The 17,582-nt window shown below is 45.1% G+C and overlaps 1 pseudogene; it reads left to right on the forward strand.

Moving 5' to 3' along the window:
• Positions 1 to 8,049: 8,049 nt before the first annotated feature.
• LOC130292082 (U2 spliceosomal RNA) lies at positions 8,050 to 8,209 on the forward strand (annotated as a pseudogene).
• Positions 8,210 to 17,582: the final 9,373 nt, after the last annotated feature.

A 17,582-nucleotide genomic window follows, 5' to 3' on the forward strand; every position in this document is an offset into this window, starting at 1 on the left:
TTCGAGTCCCTTCGTGGTCGCAGTGGCACTTGGTTGATGTGTTCATCTGCTCTTTTAAAGTTTGTAAGAATGTGCTTTCATGACTCCTAAATGTAAAATATGAGTTAGAGGCACGTGACCGTGTCTTAGGCCAAAAGTGCATTGTCAGAAGTGGGATTTGAACCCACACCTCCATGTGGAGACAAGAACACCCAAGTATGGGGAAGAAACTACTCTTGAGTCTGGCACCTTAGACCACTCGGCCATCCTGACAAACTCAACTCCCAAATCTTTTCCTCTTCCCCCTGGGAACACTAAAAATGTTAAATATCCCTTTGTTATTGTCGGAGGATGAAGCATATCAATGTTTTTTCATTAGAGAGAGAAACAGCAATCTTTTTTTTTCAGAAGTGGGAGATCAGCGATAAGTTAAAATAATCTTTTACACATTAATTAATACAGGTTCTAGCATAAAACATGCGTGATCACGCCTTGCCTCTATGGCATACAGTCGGGGGCACACTAATTCCTGCATAGACACAGGAGAACTCATAATACCATGTACACAGAGAGAAAATCGAGTTCAAACAACTCCTTAATTAAAATCATAATTTTATTGATACAATTTAAAAAACATTGTAAACAGACGCCAAGAATTGGCGATGGGATTAAGGTTAGATTCCAGTACAAAAAAATAGGGCCACTGCCAGCTGCAATGGGCTAACATATAATATGGTGTAAAAAATATAATCAAAATGGTATCTCAGTCTCTAAGAGAACTGCACTGCACATAAATTATTACTACTAAAGTGCTCTATATACTGTATTTACAATATACTCTGACCACAATTCAGGTACCTCTTGATAAAGGGAAACCGAAAAGATCGTAGGGGTCAGGGCTCTGCAGCTTAATATGGGTAAGCTTACTATATGCACTTTATTTTACCAGTCTCTGTGTCTCTCTGCAGTCTGCATGGATCCATAGATAAGTGCTTGTGCTACTATTATATTGTCATACTATTATTGCGCAATATTTTATCTTTGTATGTATATGCACATTTGAGTTGCAACTTACTTTGGCACTTGTTTGCACTAATTTATATTCAAAAATACCCACAATTGTGGTCAGAGTATATTGTAAATACAGTATATAGAGCACTTTAGTAGTAATAATTTATGTGCAGTGCAGTTCTCTTAGAGACTGAGATACCATATTGATTATATTTTTTACACCATATTATATGTTAGCCCATTGCAGCTGGCAGTAGCCCTATTTTTTGTACTTGAATCTAACCTTAATCCCATCTCCAAGTATTGGCGTCTGTTTACAATGTTTTTTAAATTGTATCAAGAAAATTATGATTTTAATTAAGGAGTTGTTTGAACTCGATTTTCTCTCTGTGTACATCTTTTACACATTGTAGTTAATCTTGGATCGCTTTAAAGTGGTTCAAAATCCTTAACAGAAAACTAGCTGTTAACACCACGTGGCCAAATGGATAAGGCCTCTGACTTCTGATCTGAAAATTTAATTTTTGAGTCTCTTCGTCGTCTCAGTGGCACTTGTTTGAAGTTTTCATCCCCTTTCTTATCCTTTTGGGGACGGAGGGTGTACCTGTACACCCTCTGTATTTCTGATCACTGAAGTTTGCCAGGTGGTGATCAGAACAGGATGCCTGTGGCAATGCCTAGAGGCATCCTTAGACCCCCCCACCCCCATAACGGTGATTTGCCGGTCAATTCTGACTGGCGAATTGCGGTTTTTCTGGGCTGATCGGGTCTCTGGTGACCCGATCGCCCGGAAAATAATCCTAAAGGATATGAGTGAGGTGGCAGGTGTGCCATCTCCTCCTACCCCCTTCCATTGGTCGGTTGCAAACGACCGACCAATAGCAGATGGGGTGAGGGTTCAAAGGTTTGCTCCCCTGCTCTGCGATCCAATGGTGATCTGGGCAGAGCTGGGGGAACCAGTAAAGGGTCGGCAGGAGAGATCAGCGGTGGCAGGAGACATGTTCCTCCAGATGTTGCAGAACTACAACTCCCAGCATGCTTGGACAGTCTTGGAATGCTGAGATTTGTTGTTTTGCAGCATCTGGAGGGCCACAGTTTGGAGACCACTACACAGTGATCTCCAAACTGTGGCCCTCCAGATGTTACAAAACTACAATTCCCAGCAAGCCCAGACAGTTAGGCATGCTGGGAGTTGTAGTTCGGCAACATCTGGCCCCTCAGATGTTGCCGAACTACAACTCCCATCATGCCTGGACAGTCTGGGCATGCTGGGAGTTGTAGTTTTGCAACATCTGGAGGGCCACAGTTTGGAGACAACTACACAGTGGTCTCCAAACTGTATCCATCCAGCTGTTGCATAACTCAAACTTCCAGCTGCCCTTCTGCATGCTGTGAGTTGTAGTTTTGGTAGTTTTCCAACAGCTGGAGGCACACTAGTGGGAAAACACTGAGAACCCGTGTGCCTTCAGCTATTGCAAAACTACAACTCCCAGCATACATGGTCAGTGCATGCTGGGAGTTGTAGTTTTGCAACAACTGGAGGTTCCCCCCCCCCTCCATAGGAGTGTACAGGGTACATTCACACCGGTTGGGGTATACAGTGAGTTTCCCGCTGCAAGCTTGAGATGCGGCAAATTTTCCGCCGCAGCTCAAACTCCCAGCGGAAAACTCACTGTGAACCCCGCCTGTGTGAATGTACCCTAAAAACACTACACTAACACAAAATAAAGGGTAAAACACTTCATATATACACATCCTTACACAGTGACCCCCCCCCCCCAATTTAAAATGATAAACGTCAAGTATGGCACCATTTTTAAAATTGAGCCCTCAGCTGTTGCAAAACAACAACGCCCAGTATTGCCGGATAGCCATTGACTGTCCAGGCATGCTGGGAGTTTTGCAACAACTGGAGGCACCCTGTTTGGGAAACACTGCTGTAGGGTATTGGTGGCGAAGGCAAGTGTAATGCTTACATCCGGGTCCGCCCCCATGCAAACCGTAATTTAGGCCTCAAATGCGCATGGCACTCTCTCACTCTGAAGCCCTGTCGTATTTCAAGGCAACAGATATGGGCCACATATGGGGTATTACTGTACTTGGGAGAAATTGTGTTACAAATTTTGGAGGCTTTTTCTCCTTTTACCCCTTATGAAAAGAAAAAGTTGGGGGTCTATACCAGCATGTCGGTGTAATTTTTTTTATTTTTTACACTAACATGATGGTGTTGCCCCATACTTTTCACTCTCACAAGAGGCAAATGGAGAAAAAGACCCCAAAATTTGTAACACCATTTCTTCTGGGCATTGTAGTTCGCCCGCAGAGCACTTTACATCTACACATGGGATATTTCCATACTCAGAAGGAATGGGGTTACAAATTTTGGGGGGCTTTTTCTCCTCTTACCCCTTGTGAAAATAAAAACACCAGCATTTTAGTGAAATATTTTTATTTTCACATCCCACTTAAACGACAACTCATCAATCAATCACCTATGGGATTTTAAGGCCGCCTGTACCCCTTGTTACGTTCCTTGAGGGGTGTAGTTTCCCAAATAGTATGCCATGTGGGGTGGGGGGGAGTTGCTGTTCTGGCACCATAGGGGCTTCCTAAACGTGACATGTCCCCCAAAAATCATTTCAGCAAAATTTGCTCTCCAGAAGCCCAATGTCGCTCCTTCCCTTCTGAACCCCTACTGCGCCCACAGAGCACTTTACATGCACATATGAGATATTTCCTTACTCAAGGGAAATGGGGTTACAAATTTTGGGAGACATTTCCTCCTATCACACCTCGTGAAAATGAAAAATTTGGGGTAACACCAGCATTTTAGTGAAAAAAATCTAATTTTCATTTTCACATCCCACTTTAATGAAAGTTCTTCAACCACCTGTGGGATATTAAGGCTCACTGTACCCCTTGTTACGTTCCTTGAGGGGGTAGTTTCCCAAATAGTGTGCCATGGGGGGGGGGGGGTTGCTGTTCTGGCACCCTGGGGGCTTCCTAAATGAGACATGCCCCCCAAAAACTAGTTCAGCAAAATTTGCTCTCCAAAAGCCCCTGGTCGCTCCTTACCTTCTGAGCCTTGTAGTGCACCCTGAGAGCACTTACTCGAGATGAATTGTTTTACACATTTTGGGGGTCTTTTTCACCTTTTATCCCTTGTAAAAATGAAACAAGTGGGGCTACAAGAACATGTTAGTGTAAAAATGTAGATTTAGAATTTTCTCCTACAAATTGCTGCTAATCCTGTGAAACACCTAAAGCAATAATAAACTTTCTGAATGTCATTTTGAATAGTTTGAGGGGTGCAGTTTTCATAATGGAGTCCATTATGGGCATTTCTAACATAAAGACCCTAAAATTCACTTCAAAACTGTACCCCTTGTTATGTTCCTTGAGGGGGGTAGATTCTCAAATAGGGAGGGGGGGGGGGTTCTCTTCTGGCACCATGGGAGCTTTCTAAATGAGACATGCCCCCCAAAAACTAGTTCAGCAAAATCTGCTCTCCAAAAGCCCCTTGTCGCTCCTTCCCTTCTGAGCACTGTAGTGCACCCACAGAGCACTTTACATACACATGTGAGGTATTTCCTTACTCGAGATGAATTGGTTTACACATTTTGGGGGTCTTTTTCACCTTTTATCCCTTGTAAAAATGAAACAAGTGGGGCTACAAGAACATGTTAGTGTAAAAATTGTAGATTTTGAATTTTCTCCTCCAAATTGCTGCTATTCATGTGAAACACCTAAAGCAATAACAAACTTTGTGAATGTCATTTTGAATAGTTTGATTGGTGCGGTTTTCATAATGGAGTCCATTATGGGGCATTTCTAACATAAAGACTAGACGTGCAATTCGGTTCGGCACGAATATCTAATTTACTGAACTTTACCGTTTTCGGGCATTCGGACCGATCCGAATGCACGAAAACATATTTTGAACACTACTGAATAACCACGATAATACGAATAGCACAATAACGAATGCATTCGTTATTTACCGAATGCATGCGGTTAATAACAAATGCATTAGTTATCCGTAAACAAATGTAAAGAATTCATTCTAATAACAAAAATAATAAAAAGTCTACAGGTACGGTTTGATTTTTCGGATACATTCTGTATTCGGGTACATTCGGTAGATCTTTTTATTCTTTTTTGGACTTTAGCGATCCTTAAAAATTATGGAGATACCTTTTTTATTAAAGTTTCGTAGGGTACCATTAAAAAATAATAATAAAAAATAGAGGTGCACCGAAATGGAAATTTCAAAACCGAAACGAAACCGAAAAAAAAAAAATGTCCGGCTGAAACCAATACCGAAACCGAAAATTACTTCTCCCCGTCTTCTGGTAAAATGCAGCGCTCCGCTCATTAGATTAGATTAGATTCCCCCACATTAGATTGCCAGCTCCCCCACATTAGGTCGGGAGTTCCCCCACATTAATAGGCAGCTCCCCCACAATAGTAGGCAGCTCCCCCACAATAGTAGGCAGCTCCCCCACATTAATAGGCAGCTCCCCAACAATAGTAGGCAGCTCCCCAACAATAGTAGCAGTTCCGCCACAATAGTAGGCAGCTCCCCCACATTAGGTCAGCATTTCCACCACAATAGTAGGCAGGTCCCCACAATAGTAGGCAGTTCCCCCACAATATTGACAGCTCCCCCAACAATATTAGGCAGCTCCCCCCACATTTGTAGGCAGCTCCCCCCCACATTAGGTCAGGAGTTCCCCCACAATAGTAGGCAGGTTCCCCACAATAGTAGGCAGTTCCCCCACAATATTGACAGCTCCCCCAACAATATTAGGCAGCTCCCCCCACATTTGTAGGCAGCTCCCCCCCACATTAGGTCAGCAGTTCCCCCACAATAGTAGGCAGGTTCCCCACAATAGTAGGCAGTTCCCCCACAATATTAGGCAGCTCCCCCCAGCAATATTAGGCAGTTCCCCCCAACAATATTAGGCAGCTCCCCCCACATTTGTAGGTAGCTCCCCTCCACAATAGTAGGCAGTTCCCCCCACAATAGTAGGCAGTCCCTCCTCCCACAATAGTAGGCAGTTCCCCCCACAATAGTAGGCAGTTCCACCCAACAATATTAGGCAGCTCCCCCCACATTTGCAGGCAGCTCCCCCACAACAATATTAGGCAGCTCCCCCCCAACAATATTAGGCAGCTCCCCCCCACATTAGGTCAGCAGTTCCCCCACAATAGTAGGCATCTTCCCCCCACAGACATATAGCTTCCAGCCATATACAGTGTATGGCTGGAGGCTGTATGTCTGTACTGCTGCCCCCACAGTGATACGGCCACCGCTCCTCCGGCCCGGGGTCACATCTACTGCTATGGCCTATGAACCATAGCAGTAGGTGCCGGGACCGGGGAAGCGGTGACCAGAACACTGAAGAAGATGACGCGGTCACTTACCAGGCCCCGGCCAGCGCGCGTTCTCCTGCGACTATCCTGCGGTCCTCCTGCGTCTCTATGGTTGTACGCACGGGACGTCAGTGACGTCCCGTGCGTACAACCATAGAGGGGGAGAAGCGAGGGACAGAAGGAGGATAGCAGGAGGACGCCGGGGAATGGTGAGTGACCGGCAGACATCCTTATGTCCCGAAAAGATTTTTCGAGACACAGGGATGTCCGGGATAGGAATACTTCTTTTTATGTGCCCGGGCCGGCTCCCGTGTGTGGCTGCAGGCGGGGGCCGACCAGAGCATATAAAAACTAATACTGTATACTAAAAACCAGGGGGCCTCCAGCTGTTGTGAAACTACAACTCCCAGCATGCCCGGACAGACTTTGCCGATCCGGGCATGCTGGGAGTTGTAGTTTCACAACAGCTGGAGGCCCCCTGGTTTTTAGTATACATACAGTATTAGTTTTTATATGCTCTGGCCAGCCCCCGCCTGCAGCCACAGATGTTGCGGCCGGTGCAGTGTTTGGAACTTGTGCTGTGGGCGGGCAGGGGAGGTGGTCATTATCGGCAAATTTTTTGTTGTTTCGGCATTTCCCCAAAATGGCTATTTTCGGCCGATATGTATCGGCTGCCGATATATCGGTGCATCCCTAATAAAAAAGATACAGTAGTGATGGAAAAAAATTTATCTAACGAAATTTATCTTTTTTATTATGAAATGTTTATAAATTTTTAAACAGGGATCAATTTATGTGAGCGGGTAAAGCACTAAAAATGTAGCCGACAATAATAAAAATGTAGTGCGTGCGTGTTTTTCACTTTTTTTTACATTTTTAGGTAGTACTACTACTCCCAGCATGGAACACACTGTTCCATGATGGGAGTAGTAGTTACCTGTACTAATTGACAGATCTCCAGGGTCCCTTGCGATCCTCTTGTATAATGTATAGATGTGGCGGCCGCTCTTCTATGGTCCCCTGCACTCACGTATATATACACATATTCATATTTCCCGCAGAGCTGTGATTGGCCAGATGGTTCCAGCCAATCACAGCTCTCTGTGAGAAATAGGAACATGTGTATATATACGGCCGTGCAGGGGACCATAGGAGAGCGGCCGCCGCATCTATACATTACACAGGAGCATCACCGCGGGTGTCAGGAGTGATACCCGCAGTGATCTTTCCTTTACTACAAGTACTACTACTCCCAACATGGAGTACACTCTGCTCCATGCTGGGAGCTGTAGTACCTGCATTAATAGACAGATCGCAGCGGGTGTCAGACGTTACACTCGCTGCGATATGTCTATTAATGCAGGTACTACAGCTCCCAGCATGGAGCAGAGTGTGCTCCATGTTGGGGGTATTAGTACCTGCAGTAAGGGACAGATCCCAGGGATGTCACTCCTCCTGACACCCGCTGCGATCCTCCTGATGTGAATGTCAGGATCAGCTGTTCTCAGGGCTACAGAGCCGGGAGAACAGCTGACGCTGAGCGGTAGGTATACATCATATATCTACTGTCCAGCAAGAACTTACAGTGAGCCTGCAATGTGTATACAGTATACACATTGCTGGCTCACTTAACCCCTTGCTAAGCTGTGTGCTATGCACAAGCCCAGCAAGGGATGAGTTAACTTCGCTTCTCGGCCTTTTGGCTAAGATCAAGTGTAGTATCTGTTCTTATCAGTTTTCATGCTGGTGGGGATGGGTGCTGCATGGAGGATGCAGGTGTACCAGGGCTTTCCGGGGCTGGTTCTGAGGAATCAGTTCGACGGCTGCCCCGATGTGACCTGTTCCCTCCGGGTCTCGCCATGAGGCTGAGAGGGTCTAGAGCCGAGGTACTTTTGTGCCTCGGGGAGTGGTGACCCCGAGGTGCCGAAACTCACTGGGAGGATAGACTCACTGAGTTGAAGCACGGGCACCATAATCTCTTCACCTTGTGGCACTCACCTCTTGATTCCCGGCCTTCTGGCTAGGATCAGATACATTTTTATAGATCCGGCCGGATGTCCGGGCAGTATATCTGCACACATTCACTTATTTATTTATTTTTTGTCTCACTGTGTCACTTTTTGCGTGTTGTGTGTTCACAGGATTTGTCAGGATGCGGTAGCCCTTCTGGGTGTCCCTCCTGGCGGTCTAGGGGAGGTGTGTGTGGCCATTAGGTTCCGCACCTCCCTGCAAACACCCCGGGTACTCCTGCTTTGGCAGGGTACCTACCGTTATCGGCTCTGTGGGCAGATACCTTGGCTAACGCCAAGGGGGATGCCGGGAGCATTTGTGGTCCCCTAGTAGCTTCGGCGAAAAGGGACATCGAACCTGGAACCTCGCAGGTACCTTTTGGTCCGGAGGCGAAGGGTAAGGTTTGTTGGGGGGCCTCTCTCCTATCAGAGAGGGGCTTGCGATAGACTGCATCCTTTGTGCACGTTTTTTTTTTAGTGTAACACGTTTGCACTTTTTCTTGCACTTTGGGTGAATCGAAAGCACGTTCCTCGGCTTTAAAAAAAAAAAAAAAGGGATGAGTTAACTTACACTGCTGGACAGTGTAGGTTAACCCTTTGGGCGGTATACACTATATACAGCTATCTATAGATAGCTGTATATAGTGTATACAGAAGACAAAGTCCGCTTGCTTCCCTCGAGTACCGGGCAGGTCTGTGTAGCTCCGCCCCCTAGTGATGATGTTATTAGGGGGCGGAGCTACAGAAGGGAACTAGGCTAGTTAATCTGAAGCTCTGTTCACATTGTCCGTTTTGTATAATGTGAACATACCCTTCTGGCAGTGTCTACCCAGACAGGGAGACTCCAGCTGTAGCTAAACTACAACTCCCAGCATGCCCAGACAGCCAAAGGCTGTCTGGGCATGCTGGGAGTTGTAGTTTTGCACCAATTGGTGGCTCCCTGTTTGGGTAGACATTGCATCATGGGTGCTCTCCCCAGCAGACAGCGCCAAAAATGTCATAACCATTTTTTTGTGTTTTTTTTCTTGTCGTTTCAGATCCGTGTATGCAGAGGATTACGACAGATTCGATGGATTGTGCTGAGAATGAAAATACGGGGAACCCTATGCGTTTTTTTATTTATTTATTTAAATAATAATAAAAAAACGTATAGGGTTCCCCGTATTTTCATTCTTAGCAGAATACCAACCAAACAGCAATAGCCTGACGTTACCAGGGTGGGCGAGGACCATTGTTACTGGCCCTGCCCAGCCTAAATAACGCCAGCCTGTTACCGCCTAGGCCCAGGAGCGCCATTTTTTACACTCCGAGCCTGTTAGTACCGGCTCTTCCCGACACCCCTGTGGCGGTGGGTAACGGGGTAATAATTGGGGGTTAGCGCTAGCTGTTTTTGGGGCTAGCACTAAGCCTTGGCTTAGTAATGGATTCAGTCAATAAGACAGCGTCCACTACTAAGCTTGAAAATTCAATAAAAAAAAAACACAACACATTGGAAAAATTATTTTATTTAAAAAAACACTCCCCCACAGCCCTCGTTAACCATTTTATTAAAAGAAAAAAAATAATCCACCGTAATTTATCGAATCCGCAGTAATCCTCTGCATACACGGATCTGAAACGAGAAGAAAAAAAACACAAAAAATTGGTTATGACATTTTTGGCGCTGTCCGCTGGGGAGAGCACCCATGATGCAATGTCTACCCAAACAGGGAGCCACCAATTGGTGCAAAACTACAACTCCCAGCATGCCCAGAAGACTGTCTGGGCATGCTGGGAGTTGTAGTTTAGCAGCAGCTGGAGCCTGGGTAGACACTGCCAGAAGGGTCTGTTCACATAACGGGCAATGTGAACAGCGCTTCAGATTAACTAACCTTGTTCCCTTCTGTAGCTCCACCCCCTAATGATGTCATCATTAGGGGTGGAGCTACACGGACCTGCCCGATACTCGAGGGAAGTAAGCAGACTTTGTCTTCTGTATACACTATATCCCCTTCATGACCCAGCCCATTTTCACCTTCAGGACCTGGGCATTTTTTGAAAATCTGACCACTCTCACTTAAAGCATTAATAACTCTGGAATGCTTTTACTTATCATTCAGATTCCGAGATTATTTTTTCGTGACATGTTCTACTTTTTGTTAGTGGTAAAATTTCACTGATATTTGCATCCTTTCTTGGTAAAAATCAAAAAATTTCATGAAAATTTATCTAATTTTGCATTTTTCGAACTTTGAAAGTCTCTGCTTGAAAGGAAAATGGATATTCCAAATAAATTACATATTGATTCACATATACAATATGTCTACTTTATGTTTGCATAACAAAATTGACAAGTTTTTACTTTTGGAAGACATCAGAGGGCTTCAAAGTTCTGCAGCAATTTTCCAATTTTTCTCAAGATTTTCAAAATCGTAATTTTTCAGGGACCAGTTCAGGTTGGAAGTGGATTTTAAGGGTCTTCATATTAGAAATACCCCATTAATGACCCCATTATAAAAACTGCACCCCCCAAAGTATTCAAAATGACATTCAGTAAGTGTTTTAACCCTTTAGGTGTTTCACAGGAATAGCAGCAAAGTGAAGGAGAAAATTCAAAATGTTCAATTTTTACACTCGCATGTTCTTGTAGACCCAATTTTTGAATTTTTACAAGGGGTAAAAGGAGAGAAATCACCCTAAAATGTGTAACCCAATTTCTCTCGAGTAAGGAAATACCTCATATGTGTATGTCAAGTGTTCGGCGGGCGCAGTAGAGGGCTCAGAAGGGAAGGAGTGACAATGGGATTTTGGAGACTGAGTTTTTCTGAAAGGGTTTTTGGGGGGCATGTCCCATTTAGGAAGCCCCTATGGTGCCAGAACAGTGGACCCCCCACATGTGACCCCATTTTGGAAACTACACCCCTCATGGAATTTAATAAGGGTTGCAGTGAGCATTTACACCCCACTGGCGTTTGACAGATATTTTAAACAGTGGACTGTGCAAATGAAACATTTTATTTTTTATTTTCACAGACCACTGTTCCAAAAATCTGTCATACGCCAGTGGGGTGTAAATTCTCACTGCACCCCTTATTACATTCCGTGAGGGGTGTAGTTTCCAAAATGGGGTCACATATGGATATTTATTGTTTTGCGTTTGTCAGAACTGCTGTAACAATCAGCCACCCCTGTGCAAATCACCTCAAATGTACATGGTGCACTCTCCCTTCTGGGCCTTGTTGTGCGCCCCCAGAGCACTTTGCGCCCACATATGGGGTATCTCCGTACTCGGGAGAAATTGCATTACAAATTTAGAGGGTCTTTTCTCCCTTTTACCTCTTGTGAAAATGAAAAGTATAGGTCAACACCAGTATGTCAGTGTAAAAAAATTCTTTTTTTACACTAACATGCTGGTGTAGACCCCAACTTCACCTTTTCATAAGGGGCTAAAGAAGAAAAGCCCCCCAAAATTTGTAAGGCAATTTCTCCCGAGTACGGAGATACCCCATATGTGGCCCTAAACTGTTGCCCTGAAATACGACAGGGCTCCAAGTGAGAGAGCGCCATGCGCATTTGAGGCCCAAATTAGGGATTTGCATAGGGGTGGACATAGGGGTATTCTATGCCAATGATTCCCAAACAGGGTGCCTCCAGCTGTTGCAAAACTCCCAGCATGCCTGGACAGTCAATGGCTGTCCGGCAATACTGGGAGTTGTTATTTTGCAACAGCTGGAGGCTCCGTTTTGGAAACAGTAGCGTACCAGACGTTGTTCATTTTTATTGGGGAGGGGGGCTGTGTAGGGTTATGTGTATATGTAGTGTTTTTTACTTTTTATTTTAGGTTAGTGTTAGTGTAGTGTTTTTAGGGTACAGTCACATGGGCAGAGGTTCACAGCAAGTTTGTTGCTGGGAGTTTGAGCTGCAGCACTCACTGCAAACCTCCGCCCATGTGAGTGTACCCTGTACATTCACATTGGGGGGAGGGGGCAAACATCCAGCTGTTGCAAACTCCGAGCATGCCCTTTGGCTGTCCGTGCATGCTGGGAGTTGTAGTTTTGCAACAGCTGGAGGCACACTGGTTTGGAAACACTAAGTTAAGTAATAAACTTTCAGGTGTTTTGCAACCAAACTTAGTGTTTCCTCCAGCTGTTGCAAAACTACAACTCCCAGCATGCATGGTCTGTCTAGTTTTGCAACAATTGCAACAGCTGGAGGCACTGAGGTAGGAAACGGACAATGTTTCCCAACTAGTGTGCTTCCAGTTGTTGCAAAACTACAACTCCCAGCATGCCCAGACTGCCCAGGCATGCTGGAAGTTGTAGTTTGGCAATATCTGAAGGATCAGATGTTGCCGAACTACAACTTCCAGCATGCTTGGGCAGTCTGGTATGCTGGGAGTTGTAGTTTTGCAACATCTGGAGGTCCACAGTTTGGAGACCACTGTATAATGGTCTCCAATCTGTGCTCTTCCAGATGTTAGAGAACTACAACTCCCAGCATGCCTGACAGACTGAGCATGCTGAGATTTGTAGTTTTGCAACATCTGGAGGCACACTAGTTGGGAGCACAGATTGGAGACCATTATACAGTGGTCTCCAAACTGCGGACCTCCAGATGTTGCAAAACTGCAACTCCCAGCATGCACAGAAAGCCAAAGGCTGTCTGGGCATGCTGGGAGTTTCAGTTTTGAAACTCCCAAAGGCAGCAGTGAGATCGCTTTACGGCGATCTCACTGCTGCCAATGAAGATGCCGCCCGGCTGCCGGAAACTCACCGCCGGGACGCAGCGCCGCCGGGACCGCCTGGAGGACGTCGCTCGCGCCGGGGCCGCTCGGGACACCGCATGGCCGGGTAAGTGATGCCGGGGGACGGGTAAGGGACACTTAGCAGAGCGGTGTGTGTCCCGATCCCTGTGATCGGAACTCACACACCGCGCTGCTAAGTATTCTGATAGCGAAACGCTGCTATCAGCTAGTCAGATTTGACTAGCTGATAGCAGCGATCGCTGGGGGGGCTGGGGGATGAAACCCCCCGTGGTCGCACGGTAAGATGGCTGGCTATCAGTGATAGCCACCATCTTACCGGGCGCTGCGGGATGCCGCGAGTAGCAGCAAAAATGTTCATGACGTACCTGTATGTCATGGGTCGGGAACACCTTGCCACTCATGACGTACAGGTATGTCATAGGTCGGGAAGGGGTTAAACAGCTATCTATAGATACCTGTATATTGTGTATACCGCTCAAAGGATTAACCTACACTGTCCAGCAGTGTAAGTTAACTATTCCCTTGCTGGGCTTGCGCATAGCGCACAGCTCAGCAAGGGGTTAAGTGAGCCAGCAATGTGTATACTGTATACACACTGCAGGCTCACTGTAAGTTCTTGCTAGGCAATAGATATACGATGTATACCTACGGCTCAGCGTCAGCTGTTCTCCCGGCTCTGTAGCCCTGAGAACAGCTGATCCCGACATTCACATAAGGACGATCGCAGCGGGTGTCAGGAGGAGTGACATCCGCTGGAATCTGTCCCTTACTGCAGGTACTACTACTCCCAACATGGAGCACACTCTGCTCCATGCTGGGAGCTGTAGTACCTGCATTAATAGACATATCGCAGCGAGTGTAACTTCTGACACCCGCTGCGATCTGTCTATTAATTCAGGTACTACAGCTCCCAGCATGGAGCAGAGTGTACTCCATGTTGGGAGTAGTAGTACTTGTAGTTAAGGAAAGATCACTGTGGGTATCACTCCTGACACCCGCTGTGATGCTCCTGTATAATGTATGGATGCGGCGGCCGCTCTCCTATGGTCCCCTGCACGGCCGTATATATACACATATTCCTATTTCTCACAGAGAGCTGTGATTGGCTGGAACCATCTGGCCAATCACAGCTCTGAGGGAAATATGAATATCTGTATATATACGTGAGTGCAGGGGACCATAGAAGAGCGTCCGCCGCATCTATACATTATACAAGAGGATCGCAAGGGACCCCTGCCATCTGTAAATTAGTACAGGTAACTACTACTCCCATCATGGAACTGTGTTCCATGCTGGGAGTAGTAGTACTACCTAAAATATGTTTAAAAAAAAAGTGAAAAACACGCACACAATACATTTTTATTATTGTCGGCTACATTTTTAGTGCTTTAACCGCTCACATAAATTGATCCCTGTTTAAAAATAAATAAACATGTCATAATAAAAAAGATACATTTTGTTAGATACAATTTTTTTTCCATCACTACTGTATCTTTTTTTATTATTATTTTTTAATGGTACCCTACGAAATTTTAATAAAAAAAAAAGGTATCTCCATAATTTTTTAGGATCGCTAAAGTCCAAAAAAGAATAAAAAGATTTACCGAATGTACCCGAATACCGAATGTGTCCGAAAGAAAAAATCAAACGAACACCGAATACCTAATGTATCCAAAAAATCAAGACCGAAAATATTACCGAACCGAAAAATTTTTCAAAAACGAAAAAACGAAACAAAACGAAACTAAAATTTTTCTAGTGCACAAGTCTAATAAAGACCCCAAAATTCACTTAAAATTGAACTGGTCCCGAAAAAATTCCTATTTTTAAATTTTCCTGAAAAATTGCAAAATTGCTGCTATACTTTGAAGACATCTAATTTCTTCAAAAAGTAAAAACATGTCAACTTTATGATGCCATCATAAAGTGGACATATTGGCCCACATTTATCGTTGTAGTGTAAGTGAAGCATTTTTTTTAGACCTTTTTGTGTGTGCTGGTAATGTGCAGGATCACCAAATTTATTATATGGTCAAAGAGCATTTGATAAATTTTGTGCAGGTCACATTTTCTGAAATTTCTGTCTTCCCATACACCAAAAAGCTACGCCATGTCTGGGCTGGTGTAGTTTTAGAGACTTTTCAGTGGCTTTGCGCCTTTTTTGCTCCTTTTCACAAAAAGGCGCAGTTGATAAAACCCTTCTATATCATGTGTATTGCCAAAATCAGTGGATTGCAACTCTAAATCAGCAGAAATGTGTAAACAAAAAGGCGAAAAAACCCTATTGTTCCTTTTTTTTGCCCCTTTTTAAACACAAAAAACTGTCTAAAGACAATGATAAATGTGGGCCATTGTGTATGTGGTGAACCATTTATATGGATACACCTTAATAAAATGGGAAAATTGGTGATATTAACTTCCTGTTTGTGGCACATTAGTATATGTGAGGGAGGAAACTTTTCAAGATGGGTGATGACCATGGCGGCCATTGTGAAGTCGACCATGTTGAATCCAATTTTTGTTGTTTCAATAGGAAGAGGGTCATGTGACACATCAAACTTATTGGGATGATGTGCTTGGTTTAAACGTAACTATATTCTTTCATGAGTTATTTACAAGTTTCTGACCACTTATAAAATGTGTTCAATGTGCTGCCCATTGTGTTGGATTGTCAATGCAACCCTCTTCTCTATATACTGCTATATACTACTATATACACCGCAGGAGAAATGCTAGCACAGGCTTCCAGTATCCGTAGTTTCAGGTGCTGCACATCTCTTATCTTCACAGCCTGGACAACTGCCTTCAGATGACCCCAAAGATTAAAGTCTAAGGGGGTCAGATCGGGAGACCTTGGGGGCCATTCAACTGGCCCACAATGACCAATCCACTTTCCAGGAAACTGTTCATCTAGGAATGTTTGGACCTGACACCCATAATGTGGTGGTCACCATCTTGCTGGAAAAACTCAGGGAACATGCCAGCTTCAGTGCATAAAGAGGGAAACACATCATCATATAGCAATTTCGCATATCCAGTGGCCTTGAGGTTTCCATTGATGAAGAATGGCCCCACTATCTTTGTACCCCATATACCACACCATACCCTCAATTTTTGTGTTCCAACAGTCTTGGAGGGTGTTATGGATATTGAAAGTTGTTACGCCGAGCGCTCCGGGTCCCTGCTCCTCCCCGGAGCCAATTCTCCTGCCTGCAGCGCCCTGGTCAGACCCGCTGACTGGGAGCGCTGCATTGTCTCTGCCGGCGAGGATGCGATCCGCGTAGCGGGGCGTGCCCGCCCGCGGGTCGCATCCCAATCCACTCACCTGTCCAGTTCCCTGGCTGTCATGTCCCGGCGTGCGCGGCCCCGCTCTCTAGGGCGCGCGCGCCGGCTCTCTGAAATTTAAAGGGCCAATGCACCACAATCTGTTGTTAATCACTTCCCATTCATATATAAACCCACTTCCGCTTCCTGTCCTTGCAGGATCTGCACCTTATCCATAAGTGTATATCACTTCAAATAGACTGTATTTGCCATATTCCAATTGCAACAGCTGGATGCCCGCGATTCCGGGACCACTGCTGAACGCGCGCTGTTAGCACCTTATTCATACGTGCAATCCGCACCACCTGTTACCTGCATCCTCTCACAGCCCCGGTCGGCAGAGTTACTCCTGGACATCATCCTCCCCAAGGCCGGACGCCTCCCGTGCCAGCCCAGGACACTCGGACCCCCGGAGATTCAGCCATTCACCCAGCATACCACCCAGGCGGGCATTGATATCCAGAGTGCCGGACTCAGCGGTGCCAGCCCGGACCTGAGGACTCCAAAGGAGGGTGAGTGGTGCTGTGCACCGAGACTTGACATCTTCATCGCTGACAGTGTTTGCCACATTGTCTGCATTAACTGTCCATGAATTTCCTATTGTAGCTATTGTCGCTACACTCACTACCATATATCGTTACTCCGGACACACCCAAACTAATTGTGACTTTTCATTCTGGACATTTCTTGTGGATTTTTCATTGAAATATCCCTATGAATTACATGGACTGAGAACGTTTTCTCCTGATATATGCAGCAGATATTTAATTAATGAATTTTCTTTGGTGCTACTTACCCATCATATTTATTTCATTTTAATCCTACTATATTCTGTATTTTTTATTATATCTATTTTTTTCTCGGTATATTCCATTCGCCTTTAGCAAGGGCCCTGCTAGGCGATTGGTCATATATATCCTTTTTATATAATAAAGAATATTTCTTGGATCCCATCTCCACAAGTCTTTTCCTTTTTCTCTCCCCTGTGCTTTTGAGGACTGGTTCACATAAATATTTTATATTTATAATTTCTACACCTTGCAGGATCTTGTTGCCTTAGTGCCCTGAGAAAGCATTTTGTGTATCCCAAGCCTGTGTATCCAGACCCTTGCCGTTGCCCCTGACTACGACCCTTTGCT

Source organism: Hyla sarda, chromosome 9 (genome assembly GCF_029499605.1).
Source record: "Hyla sarda isolate aHylSar1 chromosome 9, aHylSar1.hap1, whole genome shotgun sequence".
In the NCBI taxonomy this organism is placed as follows: domain Eukaryota; kingdom Metazoa; phylum Chordata; class Amphibia; order Anura; family Hylidae; genus Hyla; species Hyla sarda.